Genomic DNA, 18,159 nt, shown 5'->3' with positions numbered 1-18,159 from the left:
CCCCATGGTCCCAGCTGAGACCAGCTGTTCCGAGTACTGCATGTGGACTTCGAGTGTTCCGAGTCACAGCCTGAGCTGAGCCTGCTGGAGAGCTGGAGAGCCACTGGGACTCAGTTTCTGACTGGTGGGCAGAGGATGGCTTCTGTGGCCTGGGGTTCAGGACATGGGTCAGCTGCTCTTGAGGGCTAGAGACCATGACTTGGGTAACAAGAAAAAGAGGAAGGGGAGGGTCCTGAGTCTGGTGGTTCTTAATCACCCCCCCCCCCTTTAAAAGAATAACTAAGAGGAGATACCTAACCTCTGGCCACACCTCCCATTGACCCCACAGTCCTACAAGCACTGGAGAGATGCTTCTGTGCCCCAACCCTTCATGCACGTGTGGAAATTAGAGCAAATGTGAAAAATGTCTTTGCTTTCTCAAGAATTTACTATGTTTCTGATTATTGTGATGTTGTTCTTGCCTGCCTCCTTAAAAATCAGCTCTGTATATTTGCAAACTAGGTTAGATATTTTTAAAGACAGGAGTGTAGGATACAGAATAGAATTAATTTGATATTAAAAATAACTTTGCCTCAAATCTCTTTCTTACTAACATGTGATCTACAACTATGAGATTTTCCAAATATCCTGTGCAGAGTCTTTAGTCCCAGAAGTAGAAAGAAATGTGCTGACGGGGAAATAGAGGCCCACACAGGCTGCATGGTTTCCCTGCTGGACCAAGCACCTTGCTTTAAGATCATTGGGACTTTCGATTTTGTATACTGTCAGAGTAAGCTGTGGTTGCCAACTTGACACAGCTGGGAAGAGAGAAACCACTGAGGGATCACTTCCCATCAGATTGACCTGTGGACCAGCCTATGGGGCATCCTCTCGATGATGATTGATGTAAGAAGACCCAGCCCACTGTGGGCGGTACTATCCCTAGGCACATGGTCCCGGGCTGTATAAGAAAGGTCGCTGAGTATGCCAGGAGCAAGCAGACGAACAGAGTTGCTCCGCAGTTTCTGCTTTACACGTCTGTCATAAATTCCTTCCTTGACTTCCCTCCATGGTGGACCCGTAGCCTGTAAGATGAAGCAGACCCGCTCCTCCCCAAGCTGATCGATCACAACAGCAGAAGGCAAAGCAGAGCAGGCAGACACCAGAATCATGGGAGATCATCTGCTCTGCTACAAAATGCGAATCCCCAAGTGAACATAATCTTAAACTGTGCTTTTCACATGGGCCCTCTGAACTTATTTCAGATGTTAGGGTACGTAGCGAGAAGATGAACTGGGAACTGTATTTCTTCACTTGGTTTTTGTTTCGAGGTCCACCTGTTCCTAGAAATGAGCTAAGAAACCCAGGGCAGACCTGCCACGGCCTTCATCTTTTCTGTTAGGCAGCCATATCGTTCTATCTCCACTTCACCTTCCTCTTGAGCTTTGTAGTATCCTGTGTGCACTTTGCCGTCCTTAAGCCGGATCCTCCCCGTAGGTCTGGGAGTCCAGGTTGCTTCTGCTTTTCTTAATATTAAAACATTTTTTTCTTATCTGTCAGATGTGAATTTTTAATATTTTAATAGTCAGCCTTCTTGTGGTCACTGCAACCCATCTGTCTGTCTGTCTATCTATCTATCTATCTATCTATCTATCCATCTATCTATCTATCCATCTATCTATCTATTACCATAGGAGCAAGACGGTTGGAAGCTTAGCATTTTAAACTAGAGAAAGAAAAGGACAAATAAGACTCCTTTTTAAAAAGGACGTTTTCTACTTTACTTTGTTTGTTTTTAAAAAAGATTTATTTATTATTATATGTAAGTACACTGTAACTATCTTTGGACACACTAGAAGAGGGCATCAGATCTCATTACAGAAGGTTGTGAGCCACCATGTGGTTGCTGGGATTTGAACTCAGGACCTTCAGAAGAGCAGTCAGTGCTCTTAATCGCTGAGCCATCTCTCTAGCCCATTCTGCTTTACTTTGTGTGGAATAGGGTTAAGTTTCTCTTTCTTTCTTTTTCCATCATGATACTTGGAAATTTCATATGATGCTCCCCAATCATACCTATTTCCCAATCTTCCCACTTTACCTCAGTATTGTTCCTTCCCTGACCATCCCCCCAAAGAAGAAGAAGGAGGAGGAGGAAGAGAAGGAGGAGGAAGAGAAGGAGGAGGAAGAGAAGGAAGAGGAAGAGAAGGCGGAGGAGGAGAAGGAGGAGAAGGGGAAGGGGAAGGAGGGGAAGGAGGAGGAGGAGGAGGAGGAGAAGAAGAAGAAACAGAAGAAGAAGAAACAGAAGAAGAAGAAACAGAAGAAGAAGAAACAGAAGAAGAAGAAGAAACAGAAGAAGAAGAAAAAGAGAAAGAAGAGGAAGAAGACAAGGAGGAGGAGAAAGAGGAAGAAGAGGAAGAGGAAGAAGAGGAGAGAAGGAGGAAGAGAAGGAAGAGAAAGGAGGAGAAGGAGAAGGGAGGAGGAGGAGGAGGAGGAGGAGGAGGAGGAGGAGGAGGAGGAGGAGGAGGAGGAGAAGGAGAAGGAGAAGGAGAAGGAGAAGGAGAAGAAGAAGAAGAAGAAGAAGAAGAAGAAGAAGAAGAAGAAGAAGAAGATGATACACCAAGTCCAATTTGTATTGCCCATATATTCATTGGAGGGAGCATGGACAAACCACCAGTGTCCAGCCCCTTAAAGAAAACTCTTTCTTTTTAAATTGCTAATTGTTTCTATATCTAGACTGACTCAAAGTCAGGATAACACATCAACAAACCAGGTTCCAAATCATATAAAATTGAATATTTGTTATACATTAAACCATTTTCCTGTTTTATTTGTTAGTAGCTTGTGATGCATTTTTAAATATTGAAACTTAACAGTAAAACTTAAATCTGAGTTATATTCTGCTGATTTTTTTCAAAGCAAGACAAAAAGACACAAGACAAACCAAAAACATCATAAATATTTATGGTAGTAGTGATATTAACAGTAGCTGAGGGGGAAGTGACATGGCATGATGATTCATCAAGAGTAGATGGGAATCCGGATGGTGGTGGCACACGCCTTTAATCCCAGCACTTGGGAGGCAGAGGCAGGTGGATCTTTGAGTTCGAGGCCAGCCTGGTCTACAGAGTGAGTTCCAGGACAGCCAGGTATATACAGCCAGGGATAAACCTGTGTCCAACCCCCACTCCACCAAAAAGAAGATGGGAAGGTAAAACGTGGTAAACGTGGTATATGTGGACCATGGAGTACGTGATAGCAACTGACAGGAAGTGACCCAAACCTTCAGGAGGTAGACAGGAGAGAAGGCTGCGGCTTATGTGCTCCCCGGGGTATCATTACTATAAAAGAGAGCGGAGTGCTGAAAAATACTGTGGTGTACCTCAACTCCAAGACAGACATGCTGGTGAAAGAAAGCCACACATTGAATGGTTCCATTTGTGTAAGTGCCAGAGAAGGAAAGTTGAAAAGCCAATGATTGGTGCTCAGGGCACGGAGAATGAACCGGAGACACTGCTTAACGGATATGAGGTCTCATTTCATGAGAGAAATGTTTGCAGCTAAGTAGACATGGCGGCTCATACTGTGAATACACTAAAGGGACTAAATGCTCTCAAATGGTCAGGTTTGTGTGAATTTCACCTCAATAATAATAACCCCCAGATGGTGCTCAGAAGTACCATCTCCTTGTAGTGTGTGCCTGGTGAAACCAAACCAAACTCCTGGAAGATTTGCAAGTATCCAAATAAAAATGCAGCTTGAAACCTGTAGGACTGTGAAAGGCAGCCTGATTTCTGGTTGAGCTAGGTTGGAAACCCAGGAGACTCTGCAAGGAACGGTAGGCATTTTGCCACTCTCTTGGACACCAGAATCCTGACATGAGATCATCAGTCATGTAAGGGCAATACCCCAAGGCCCTCTACAAGTAGAGGATATGACCACAGGTCACTGTAACCTCAAGACAGATCTCCATTTTAATGAGGTACCTAAAGGTCTGAAGGGCTTAGCCAATAAACTCCCTTTCCCAAACACTCCCCCCTGCAAAAGGTATTTAACCTCAGGCTCACCGTGAGAAAGTGGGGTACGGTTTCACTCATCACAGCTCTCCACCATGAAAATAAATGCCTTAAAACCATGGACTTCTTCTCATCAGGACTCGCCATGGGGAGCAGTGGAGCAGGCCTTCTTCTAAAGAGCCAGCTGTCTTGTCTCCCGCAGGAGGCCTCTCAGCGCTCCCAGTCATGGCCTCCACCAAGCCAAGCGAACAAGCCAAGGACTCTCATCCCCGCGGGACCCAGCTGGAGCTCCCCCCTTTTCCCTTTGGCCCTGGGCTAGATCCAACCTGTGGGCCCCCACTCCATTCTCAGCTCTTCCTCGACTCCCAGATCACCTGGGGTACTCAAGAACCTGAGAACCAGAAGGCCCCAGTCTCCCTGCAGTCCCTGAGACCCCCCCCCAGCTGACTCCGGCAGTGCCTGGGACCTCAGATTATGTTCCCCCACCGCCAGAGCAGGGCCCCACAGCTTCCCATAGCTCGATGCCCGCCCTACACCAGTGTGGGTAAGTGGAGTCAAAACTCCCCCACATCCTACCTCCTGAGCAGCCCAAGCCCGGAGCAGATGCAGAATACCCCTTAACCCACAGAAACCAACCACAGATCCAGGGTCTCAGTGAATAGGGAATGCTTTCACTTGGGCTCCTCCAGGATTATATTATAATCTAAAAATATGAGTGATTTGGGAACAATTCAACATTTCTATAAATTTGGAATATATATAGAAATATATATACATAATATGAAATATATATACATAATATACAAAATATACATAATATACATATACATAATATACATAATATACATAATATAGAAATATATATACATAATATACAAAATAAATATATATGTGCATAGATACACATACATATATACATATGTATACATGTATACATATATGCACATACTTAGATACATACACATAGACACTTATATATACACACATACATATACACATATATATTTTCACATGCATACACTATATACACACACATGTACAATACAAATGCACACATATGCACATAAATTTACACACATAAATGCATCTATACACACATAAACACATGATATACACATCTCTTAGACACACAGATACATATACATACACAATATGAACATACATATGTATACACACAAATGTACACATACACATACATATACTATTGCACAAAACACATCCAAACATAAATGTACATAAGTGCACATATATATATATATATATATATATATATATACACATAATAGATACATATATATACTTATATACACATGTACAGACATATATGTACATACAAACAAACACATACACATACATACAGACATATACATGAACACACACACAGTTGTAGAGAAGGGGAAGGGGAGGGCCAGGGGAACCACACAGGAGCAGTGATCATGTCTCCCAGGCTGCACATGAGCACTTCCAGTCCCTGGTGACAGGGTCTTCACGCTGCCTCCCATTCTTGTGTGTAATGAAATTTACTTCTGCGTTATTAGCTCTGCTCTGCTGTTCATCCTTCCCCGATGTCAGAGAAGCAATGTAACATTGTTTATTTATGCCACAAAAATTTATTACCTATCTCTCTGACTGGGAGATTAAAACTCGTGATTTCTCGGTCTCTCGTCTGAATATTAGAGCTTGAGATTGGTCCTGGCCAGTGTCCCCTCAGGCTCTGTCACAGCTTGTCAGTGGCGCTGGGGTAACTGTTGGTTTAGTACCCCACTGCTCGCTAACAATGGCAAGCCTTTAAAAATTATGTGCTTACAACGATGCATCTTTTAAGATTACATGCTTGCCTCAGTGTTTTGAGAGACGGCTTTACACCCTCACAGTCTGCTCCTCGTCCTGATGACAGGCTGCTCGTCTCTTAATGCATTGAGAATCCTCCTGCAGATGTGTGGAAAGGGCGTTACATAGCCATTCTGTGTCCCTTTAAGGCTCCTGCTGATGTAGATTAATATTGCTGTGCTCATCTACAGGTGTCTATTGTAGGTCCTTCCCATTTTATTTGGAGACGGTGTCTCATGGTGTAGGTCGGCTTGCCTAGAACTTGCTATGCAGACCAGGATAACCTCAAAGTCATAGACAGCCACCTGCCTCTGTGTCCTGAGTGCTGGGATCAAAGGCGTGCAACAACCACCACATCAACATCTTTATTGAAGAACTCAAAAAGCTAAAACTGACTCTTCAAATTGTCCCGCATCCTTGTATAATTCAAAAATCATCTCTCTATTTTTAAGAAGTCAAGGATCAGGCCTGGACATAGACATTCTGCAGGAAGAGGAAGTTTGAGAAGGAACTATGTCACTCTTTTTTGTTTATTTATTTTATGTATATGACAAGTACACTGTAGCTGTCTTTTCAGACACACCAGAAGAGGGCATCGGATCCCATTATAGATAGTCATGAGTCACCATGTGGTTGCTGGGATTTGAACTCAGGACCTATGGAAGAGCAGTCAGTGATCTTAACCGCTGAGCCATCTCTCCAGGCCCCCATGTCACTCTTGTTATTCAGTGACAAGTACCTACAATTGGGAGTTCTCAAGAGGCAATGGACAACCGTTCACCAGAGGATCTGGGGGCGGGGTTCTTCTGGTAGGCAGGACATTCATCTTGCTGACTTCCACGGTTTTTCTTTGATCCAATTCTCTGTATTTACAGAAAACGACAGATCCCAATCTGTTTAAATCCCCGAGTGGCTTTATAATCTTACTGGGGACGTAGTTTTAAGCACTGTGAGGGCAGAGGCTGCTTGGTTTTCACAATGGTGATGTTAGCCATTGGTGCTTCATGGTGACTAGGGGATCCGGATGCCCTGGTGCCCATGTGCTTCATGTCAACAGCAGCTGTCTGTTCTAGCTGGCAGTGACGTTAGAGCTCCTCACCCCGACCTCCCTATTGCATCTCCACTGAGTTCCTTAGGAAGTAAAGTGGTCCCAGGAGGCCATGACGTCACACATGACGTCACTGAGCTTTATTTTTCTTTTACCTGGAGGAGTATTTGGAGGATGTGGAAAGGAACGGGGAGATGTACAGATTTGTTATTCTTAACCAAAACTACTTGGGGCAGAGGAGTTTCAGGACTCATAGATTTTTTTTTTAAATTTGGAATATTTCTATTTTTTGTCACTGGTGGAACATTCTTAACCCTAAAATTATGAGTTCTAAAATGCTCTGAAATGTTTTGACACTTGGGGTTTCAGATGTTTGGACTCGGGCAACGGGAACAAACCTTTGGTGTGTTTGACAGCGTGATGACTTTCCTTCTCCAGCCTGTGCTCAGTGGGGTCTTGGCTTTGACTAGAGGGAACTGGTTTTTCTGCCGTGCGTGTTGTTGAAAACCATTTGACCGCACGCATGTGTGAGCATTTACCTTTGGCACTAGCTGCTTTCTACTATACTGTTTTGGTGGTTGTTGCTTTGCAACAAATTTTGGAAGGAGGACTTGTAAGAATTTAAAATTTGTTCTTTTGAGAGGTGGTTTGGCTGTTTGGAAGACCTTGAGAGACTCCTCATGTGTGTGTGTGTGTGTGTGTGTGTGTGTGTGTGTGTCTGTCTGTCTGTGTGCATATTAGGGCTATAGGAATTGCAGTATACCTGTGGGCTGACTTCCAATAGTGTTGACATTCTAATATTCAGACTTAATCCATGATCAGGTCAGGGACTATCTCTTTATGTATGTTTCTTAGTTTCTTAGTTAGGCAGCGTCTTTGTGTCTTTCATTTGCGTGCCTTTGCCTTCTGGATTCGCTCCTGGTTTCTGTTTGATGCTATTGTAAGGGGAACAGTTTTCTTCATGGACTGTCTGTTGTTGGTACACAGGCACGCACCTCATTTGCTGTGACCATTCTGTATCTGGCCTCTCAGATGGTAAAATCGAGTTTTTCTTCCTGACCATTTAATTCCCAGACATAACGACTCTGAGACTAATTATTTACTAATAGATGCTTATGCCATAAGCCTTGGTTTGCTCTCTGACTAACTCTTAATCTATTTTCCTTTTTATTCTAACCTGAGTTTGGCTACGTGGCTGATTTTCCCTCCTAGTCTTCTTACCTCTGTCTTCTCAGAGTTCTGGGCGAATCTCTTCCTCCTCTATTTCCCAGCATTCTCTGTCCCCGCCGGATGTCCCACCTCCTCTTTCCTGCCTCAGCTCATTGACCATAAGCTTTTTTCATCGACAGGCGATGCTTCTGAGCTAGTCTCTGCATCAGATGTCTTTGTTTCTTAGTTCTGTTGTTTGGTGCGCTCCTCAGGATTATCCGAATACAAGGCTATGCCATCAACAAGCATCAAGGACTTCCTTCCCCAATCCCCATATTTCCCACTTCAATACTTCTTCTAATTGTTCTTAATTATCTTCTCTGGTTAGGACCACATTGGATAGAGACCGTGAGGCTGGGGCATCTCGTCTCATCTGATTCTAAGAAGTGGTTGAGTAGGGTCTGCCCTGTGAGGTTTCCATAGGTAGGCAATGTCTGACACTTTCCTGAGAAGACAAGGCACAGACATCTGCTCACCACAGACAGGGAAGTGGCTAGTGGTCAAAGTGATGATTCTACTGAAGTCCAGCCCAGGGAACTGGTGAGTTCACTGGAGTTCCTTCCTTCCTTCCTTCCTTCCTTCCTTCCTTCCTTCCTTCCTTCCTTCCTTCCTTCCTTCCTTCCTCCTTCCTTCCTTCCTTCCTTCCTTCCTTCCTTCCTTCCTTCCTCCCTCTTTCCCTCCCTTCCTCCTTCCCTCCCTCCCTCCTCTTCCTTCTCCCTTTCTCCCTCTCCCTCCCCCCTTTCTATTTTTTGTTTTTTCGAGACAGGGTTTCTCTGTATAGTCCTAGCTGTCCTGGAACCCTGTAGACCAGGCTGACCTCCAACTCAGAAATTTACCTGTCTCTGCCTCCCAAGTGCTGGGATTAAAGGTGTGTACCACCACAGCCTTGCTAGGGTTTTATTCAGGAGTGTGGATTAGGAATTATAGGAAGCACAGATGACTTGAACAGCCACATCACCAAAAAGCCCTTCCAGGCATGAGAAGCTGAAACCCTGGGCAGGAGGGTGAGTCTCCTGCAGGCCCTTCTGCGTGGAGCTGTTTTCTGCTTCTACAACTGTGGAGAGAAAGCTGGTGAATCCTACCAATTTCCACGTCCCTTCCCAAGCCTGGGCCTCCCTCCAGGAGGAATGGTGACATGACAGATAGTGACCTTTATTCTATTGTGACAGTTTTCTTCTATTCCTGGGTTGTCCCATGCATCGTCTTATTAAAACCTTCACACTCTCCAAAACAGATCTTTATGTGATCTAGATGAGGGCTTCAACCTGAATGGGATATCTCTAGTCACCACCAGAGCATCTGGCTACAGCAGACTGGAGTGATGCTCGCTATAGACCATGCCTAGTGGTGCATGCAGTCACCGAAACCAGGGACTCCATCCTCCAGAGGCAGGAAGTATAGGACGGCGTTTGAAAAGGAAATCTCAGGATGCGTGCCCTCTTCTGTGTAACCCCTGTGCCTGTTTGCTAAGATAGAAAATGTCTTTATTTCTGATTTTAAGAAACATTAGAAGTGCTCACCCCCTTTACTGAGCGAGACGACCGTGGTACCAGATTGTATGTTGACATGGCTGTTGATCTGATGTTGTTTCGAATCCGATGACCCCCCCTGAAACTCTGTGGTGGTGTTGATGGGCGAGCAAGCATCTTCCTCAACCGTTCTTCTTTCTCTGTCAAAGTAACTTGGTTTACTTGCACACACTGCCTCTTGGCTTCTATGTAAATGGAATCATTTGTAAGATTATTCTGCAGTTTGCCTTTTTCTCTTTAACAACGATTGCATTTAGCCCTGAAAATCTGCATAAAAAACACTAATCCCATTATTCTTTTCTAGTGTCTTTATGTGGATCTGTGGGATCTTATATTGGACTGTTTTTGTTGTTGTTGTTGTTGTTGTTATTGTTTTTTGTTTTTGGTGGTTTCCCCCTCTCCTCATCCAGGTAACCAATGCTATGATCAAGGCTTTTGCTCTTCTGTGCTTTCCTCTGTGCTCCAAAACAAAATAAAACAAAACAACCTATATATAGGCATACATCCATGAGGTATTAAGAATAAAATGTTATTTGATAATATTTTATTTTTTAATTAAGAGTTTTGAGAATTTTATATTTGTATTATCTTACCATGTTTTCCCAAACATGAGCTCTTGTCTAATTATTATTATTATACAGATACACATACCTGCCTACAAGCACACAAGTGCATGCTCCTTCTCTACCCAAATGTGCACACACACACACACACACTTTACTTAACCTATTGTTGTTGCACATACATACATGTCTTTAGAGTTGATCACTTGCAATAGGATGACCTATCAGGAGGCTCTTTCCTGGAGAAAACTGATTCTCCCTCTCAACAGCCATTGCTTGCTGGTAGTTCTTCATCTAGTGGGTGGAGACTTGGTGATATGACCCCCATCTTTATTTGCATGTTGACTGATGACATCATTGCATAGATGTGGTTTGGGCAGCCATATTGATGAGATCCCATGAGACCAACTTCTCTGTCATGTCTAGAAGATACACAGCAGGCGTTCTGATCCTTTGGCTCTTACAAGCTTTCTAGCTCCCTCTTCTGTGATGTTTGCTGAGCCTTAGGTGAGGGGTTGCCTTGTGGAGGTATCTATTGGCCCTGGGCACTCTACAGTCTGCAGTTTGATTGGCTGCAGATTTCGGTAATAGTCTCCACTCCTGCAAAAAGGAGCGTCTTTGATGAGTGGTGAGAACCCTGCTTACCCATGGGTATAAGGAGAGATGTATAGAATGTAGTTAGAAGTGATAATGGTTTAGAGGAAGTAGCTTAAGTAGGTTTTCCTCTAGGTTTTGTGACTTCTCCAGCCACGGGCGGTTGGCTGGGTTTATAGCACCAGGCGTGCGTGAATGCACTCCTGTTGACCAAGCCTCACGTCCAATTAGGTGTCCGTTGGTTGTTCCTAAGATGTAAGCGCTGCTATCTCACTCTGAGGGGGATGCCTTGCTGGGCCAATCATTGGTTCACAGGCTTCCATCTGGGCAGGGCTTCTGATTGCTTTTTCCATATATATATATACATACACACACACACACACACACACACACACACACACACACACATATGGTACTCTAAATTTATTTTTCTGAATCTTAGGTTTCTGTTATAGCAAAGTCCACAGAAACACACCAATTCAATCCGTATTGGTCTACTAATTCAACCTTTAGTAGTAGAGTGATATCCCACCAATAAAGATTCAGCCGTTACCCCGCTGGTGAGCATTCAGTTTTGTTGCTGTGTTACCAGGAGGAAGATTGGTACAGTGAACAAATCTGCAGGTTTTGGGGACTCATATTTTATTTTCATTTTTCTTTTTGGTTTTTCAAGACCGGGTTTCTCTGTGTAGCCCTGGCTGTCCTAGAACTCACTCTGTAGACCAGGCTGGCCTTGAACTCAGAAATCCACCTGCCTCTGCCTCCTAAGTGCTGGCATTAAAGGTGTGCAGCACCACTGCCTGGCCCGGGGCTTATATTTTGATTGTAAAGAAAGCTGTAACAGTATTTGGTATCTCACTGGAGTATAATTTCAGCAGTATAATTTATACATGTTGCCAGATTGTTCCTAAATATTTTTAACATGTTTGTTTTTTCTTTCCTATGCAATGATGGTTTGCACAGGAAACTATCTATCTGTGTGTAAGGGTATTGGATGCCCTAGAAGTAGAGTCACAGACAGTTGTATGCTGCCATGTGGGTGCTGAGAATTGAACCTATATCCTCTGCAAGAGCAGCCAGTGCTCTAACCACTGAGCCATCTCTCCAGCCCATTTCTAAAATTCTTAAAAAGCACTTGCCCTTAGCAATTTGTAAGCAGGTCCTGATGCAGGCTTTCTTTCTTTCTTTCTTTCTTTCTTTCTTTCTTTCTTTCTTTCTTTCTTTCTTTCTTTCTTTCTTTCTTTCTTTCTTTCCTTCCTTCCTTTCTCTTTTCTATTGGGTGGTTTTACTTTCTAGTTTCTAAGAAAGCTATATCTATTGCCCAGCATAGCAGAGTTCAGTGACACATTGCTCTTTGTGAAATCTTAACTTTAAAAATCAGTTAAAAAAAAAAAGACAAAAGTAAAGTTTTATAATGTAAACGTTTCCTTATTTTTTTTTTTTTTTAAACCTGGTTTTGACAGGTTTGGCTTTTACAGAGGACCAATAAATCTTTACATAGGCGGCAATACAACTTTGGATGTTTATTTCTGTTTTTGGAATAAATACCTCACCTGCCTCAGCACTGTAGAATCAGTTTCTGTCTTGAGGTTTTCCTTTTAAAGCCTCTGGTTTATTTGACATATAGCTTTTATTTTATGTCATTTGATGTATCTGTGGAGAATGAGCAAGAGGCTCACATTCATTTTGGTTCCAAATAGATGATGGGAGAAGCTACCACTATCTACTAATGTTTAAAACAGCATTAGAGGCTATAGCTGGCTCACTGGTCAAGAGCACTAGCTGTTCTTGGAGGAGATGTAAGTTCAATTCCTAGCACCCACGTGGCAGCTCATAACCATCTGTGATTCCTGTTCCAGGGAGTCTAGTGCCCTCTCTGGCCTCCACAGGTACTGTACACACAGGTTGCACAGGTATGCATGCAGGCAAATACTCATAGACATGACATTAAATAAGGAATCTCTTAAAAACAAAAACTTGGGCTGGAGAGATGGCTCCGTGGTTAAGAGCACTGCCCGCTCTTCCAAAGGTCCTGAGTTCAATTCCCAGCAACCATATGGTGCCTCACAGCCATCTGTAATGAGATCTGACTCCCTCTTCACCACACACCACAGGATATTGTGATAAAAACTAATGATAGACAAATGCAATGGGCCCTTTGAATCCATAAAATCTGCATGTGTAGATTCAAATGGATTGAGAATATTCAAATGCATAGTGAAGGTGTACAGATGTTTTATTCATGCTTTATGAGACACAATACAGAAACTATTTGTGCAGTGTTTGCACTGTGGTAGGCATTCTCGGTGACAGGGATGCTTTAAGCTCTCAAGAGGATTCATGTTTGTTCTGTACAAACTACACACCATTCTGTGTGAGGGACTTGGGGGTCCACGGACCTCAATTTATGAATCAGTCCTGCATGAGACAGAAAAGAGACCCTAGTCTTTGACTCAATATAGACGAACTGATAATATGTGATAGGCTAGTATTTAAATTCTATTGATAAAGAGCTAAAAAAAAATTAGGTTCGAACAATTTAGAATTTACAGAGGAGGAGTTAGAATTTACAGACCCTTTCCATTGACCACACGGATTACGATACATGTTGCCTGACAGCGAATTCCATCTAAGTATGCAGAATCTTGATTCAGGAAGTTCTCAGTGTGTTTGAGGGGGTGACTCAGCTTGTAAAATCAGTCAGCTCCCGACGCCATGTATTGCATGTTAACAAGTTAGAGTGAGTCTTTGAGCGTGTACCATTTCTTAATTTGAACTCACTGCAGGAGATTCAGGGAGTGAGGACTTTCTGTCCTGTGAAGAAAAAGGAAAAATTGACTTGAGTCTTATGCATCCAGAGTGTAGGGATGCGGAATGTGGGAAAAGAAAGGGCCGGGAACCCTTGTCCCACCAGAGCTCGACCTGGCACTGGATGGGTGAACACAAGAGACTGTCGTGTGACCCCATGGGCTGCCGCAGGATGGACATCAGGCCGTGTGAAGCCGCCGGACAGGGGTGGGGGGGAGGAAAGCACACAGTCTCGGGGATTTTCAGTCTTGGATGCCTCAGAAGGCTGCTGGGTGCAGTGGAAGAGCTGAGAACGAGTGAAGGCCCCAGGGCAGCAGAGGCTGAAGGGGAAAGGGGCAGGGAGGGGCGGGGCGGGGAGGGGCAGGAAAAGAGGCATAGTTCCCGTGGGCTAGTCCTTGGTTTGGTCTGGTGGCTGCAGCTAGAAATGCTGAGAGGCCTTCCTGCGGGCGATTAGGTGTGGCTTGTCAGGGGAAGACCTCTTCCATTGCTCCAGCACAGCGAGTCCAGATGAAAGGAGGCAGGCCATGGTTTTAGAGCTTTATTGTAGAAAAGTAGAGTGTTGGAGAGATGTAGAGGCCAGTCATGGAGATCACATGGAGAGGGGGGGGGGGATAAGGGAACGGGGTGAGATGAGAGCCCAAGAGGGCAAGGGCCAAGAGAGTAAGAGAGAGGGGGAGGGGCAAGCATCCCCTCTTATAGTGGGCTGGGCTACCTGGCTGTTGCCAGGTGACTGTGGGGGTGGGGTCCAGCCAGAATACGAGGGCCCTGGGGCGCTGCGCTCTGTGACTGATGACCACAGAATTATGGAGAGCTGGTCTCCTGTCAGGAGCTTAAGTGTCTGGGAGGAGCTTCTGACCTTTGTAGAATTCGCTACTGGATCGCTGGGGTTTAAACCCAGCTCAACCAGAACACAGGCTGCCTTTCACGGTCTAACACCTGAGCATTGCCAGTACCATACTGACACATATCTGCACATGTGTATATATTAGTTCTTTGGGAATTTTGTATGATGTTAATCATATCCAGCCCCTCCCAACTTCCTACAGATGTACCCCCTCCATTCCCACTTAACTTTGTTTTTTTTTTTTTTTTTTTTTTTTTTTTTTTAACTCATCACAGTCCAATTTGTGTTGTGACCATTCCTGGATGTGTAGCCTTCCACTATGTGGTCAGGATCCACTTACCAGGGTCTATACTTTATTTTTTAAAACACTTTATTTATTTATTTATTTATTTTATACATATATGATGAGTACACTGTAGCTGTCTTCAGACACACCAGAAGAGGGCATCAGATAACGGATGGTTGTGAGCCACCGCGTGGTTGCTGGGAATTGAACTCAGGACCTCTGGAAGAGCAGTCAGTGCTCTTAACCACTCTCTCCAGCTCAGGGCCTACACTCTTAGAGTAAGCTGTCTCTCCTTCTCCTAGCAACTAACAGTTGCTGATAGTTCCATGGCTAGGGGTGGGATTTTATGCCCACCACCTCTCTCCATGCTGAGGTTTAGTCTGGCGTGGGCTCATGCAGGGCTTGTGCGTGCTGTTACCATGACGCTGAGGTCATATGGGAAGCTGCCCTATTGGGCCCAGAACATCCTGTTTCCTTGGGGTCCTTCACCACCTCTGGCTTTTACCCCCATTCGGTCCCCTCATCTGCAATGATCCCTGAGCCTTGGGAGGAGGTACCATATGGGTGTCCCATGTAGGGCCGAGCATCTTCCAATCTCTTATTCTCTCCACCATGACTTGTTCTGGATCTTCGCTTTAGCCTCCATCCACTGCCAATAGAAGCTTCTCTGAAAACGGTTGAGAGATGCGCTAATGTACAGGTGTAGCAACAGGTCACTAGGAGTTGGGCTAGCTTTACCTCCATTTAGCAGAATAATAATGGCGGGTTATACCCACTCTCCAAGATGAACTCCATACCTGGCATCCTTATTGGGCCTATGAATGGACAGGTCACAGGCAGAATTTTCTAACCCGATGCAGATGCGCTGAATTAGAAAGGAAGATGGATCCCTTTGCTCATTCATGTGCTCACGGTGACACACGTCAAGGTGTGGTCAGCACAGAGATGTTCTGAGTAAGAAGGAGCAATGGCGGGAATGGCCTTGAAGTGGAGCTGAGGCATCTGGGAAGATGCTCTCCTAAGATCATGAGTACTGTGTGCAGTGAGCATGCGCAGTATCTCGTGGCGCATACTTGTATAGCCGCACCAGTAACCAGGTTTGGAGTAAGTGACCAGAGGTCTGCTCCTGGATGAGTGTGTTTCTGCAAGTTCACCATTAGGGGGAGCTGGCCTGGCCTGTGTTAATGGTACTTAAAGCGGCTGTCATTTGCTGAGCTGGGTCTGGGCCCAAAGTCGATTGGCTCTTTGTATATAAGAAACTCAGAAGTCAGTGCTAGGTACCGGCTTTATATGTCAGAAAACTGAAGTTCCAGGGACGGGCTTCCCCGGGGTCGTACTTACCCTAAGGCACATCTACCTGCTTGTCACATCCATGTGACTGTGTCAGCCCACCTGCCTGCCTTGACACCAGCTTGGCACCAAACACACTTGATGTTTTCCCATAATGTGACTCACACTCTGTGTAACTCGCCTCGTGCATAATTAAAGGGACTTCACAAAATAAGACACAAAGCCCACCTAACGGCGAGTTTATAAGCACCCGGAGGTGGCCTTAGCATGCCCGTAGCCCGGTGTTGGGGAAAAGCCTCGAATCTCATTGCCTGTTTATGCCCATCGCAGCCAGAGCCGCCAGATGGGAATGTGGTGGCCCACTTAGAGCTTTTTTAATTGCTTGCTATAAATAGCTTAATGATGTTGCCATAAAAAGACCCCACTATCACCAAGCAGCTCTGTGTGACCCACATATGTGATAATTTCCTGGGTGTTTCGTGTGGGAAAATTGGTGGCCACACAGAAGAGTGCTAAATGAAATCGCTGCTGCTAAAATGAAATCTTTATTTTTAAGTCAAATGCTTCTCCTCCCCGCTGTAGATCCTGTGGTCTCCACCGGTGGGCAATACCACGTGGTCCAGAGAATGCCTGCTTGCCTTTAACCCGATCTCAGCGCGGAGTGCTGTCTGAGGTCAGTCCTGAGGTCTCAGTAGAGCCACCACAGGCCCTTGTGGCATGCTGTCTGCTCCCAGTCATCACAACCCAGCTGCCTTGCTTTTCTAGACACGGGGGAGTCCTCTCCCTCACTCACTGGGTTTCCTCTGCATGCTTCTCTTTAGTCTCCCGGCATTCCTCAACCTGAAGGCAGCTATTTTCCCTCCCTCCCTCCCTCCCTCCCTCCCTCCCTCCCTCCCTCCCTCCCTCCTTCTCTTCCTCCTTCCTTCCCTCTCTTCCTCCCTCCTTCCCTCCCTTGTTCCCTCCCTCTCTCGCTCCCTCCCTTTTTTTCCTTCCCTCCTTTCATTCATTCAATTGTTTCATGGTGTGGACCAGTCCGCATCAGTTCGGTGTGGTGCATTGGCCAGTGCTCCTGCTGGGTGCCTCTCCACCGCCATTGCAGAGTGTTTTCTTGCCTTTCGTGGAATCTCCCGTTCTGATCTGGGCTGCTTCCCACCAAGCTCTCTTTTTCAAAGGGAATGTAAGCTAGGAAGGGAGGGCAGTGGCCTTTAACACCTGTCACCTCAGGGATCACTCCGGGTTGACCGGGCAGGGGTCCTCTTCCTACCTTGCTGTCCCCTGTATATTCCCTTCAAAGCCTTGAGGCCATTTGGACAGGTCTACTTTCCCCAGGAGGGGAGGGGAGGGGAGAGGCGTTGATGGCTGTGACTGATAGAACCTTTAAAGAAACCTTCAGGACTCCATCGGATTGCAGATTTGAAAGGGCAGGGGCATTTTCTGAAAGGGAGGGACTGCTGGGGACAACACGCGGCTGAAGTTCAGGCCATACAGGAAGATGTGTGACTTGGGGGCGGGGCACACCGCTAACAAGCTGCCTGGGAAGTTAAAGAGCTCAGGGGAGGAGCAAGGAATTATGGGGAGCTTCGGAGGCGTGGCTGAGATGGCAGGAAGAGTGTGTGACCAGAACAGAGGGAGTGGATCATCTTAGGGAGTGATGGCTTCTGCCATCACTGGATCTGGGCCTTCGCATCTGCCTCAGCTGGTGTCTTCTGCTGAAGGACGGGGGACTCCATCTCACAAATGACTGGGTGTGGAGACACTGAGTGGACTCTGTGTGGACTCAGCACTTTGACCTGTGGGAACTAAGGATTTAGGTGGAGCGCCCAATGCTCTTTCTCTCCATGGAGATGTCTTTTCTTCTCTGTAACAATTACTGAAAATCATAATCGCATTCATTAGATCCTCGGGTTTTGTGTGTGTGTGTGTGTGTGTGTGTTTTAAAACACGGTGTTTTGTTGTTGTTGTTGTTGTTGTTGTTGTTGTTGTTTTCTACAAAGCTTCTCATATCGCAGTAGAAGCTTCCCTCATTCTTGTTGACGAGGGAAATCATAACTCGTGAGGCACAGAACTTGACATTGAATTCAGACTCTTTCATGGGATCCATGTCCTCTCTTCCAGAGACAAAGATACGGACAAGTCCTACAAAATGACTCAAACAACCGATTCCAA

General features: G+C 45.2%; 1 protein-coding gene across 1 annotated transcript in view; it reads left to right on the top strand.

Moving 5' to 3' along the window:
- Mtus2 (microtubule associated scaffold protein 2) overlaps positions 1-18,159 on the top strand; it is a 358,083-nt gene that overhangs the window by 62,166 nt on the left and 277,758 nt on the right. The window lies entirely within an intron of this gene.

The sequence above is a fragment of the Apodemus sylvaticus genome, chromosome 22 (assembly GCF_947179515.1).
Source record: "Apodemus sylvaticus chromosome 22, mApoSyl1.1, whole genome shotgun sequence".
NCBI classification, from domain to species: Eukaryota; Metazoa; Chordata; class Mammalia; order Rodentia; family Muridae; genus Apodemus; species Apodemus sylvaticus.
Note: the sequence above shows the minus strand (reverse complement) of the source record. Positions and strands in the feature narration are given on the sequence as shown.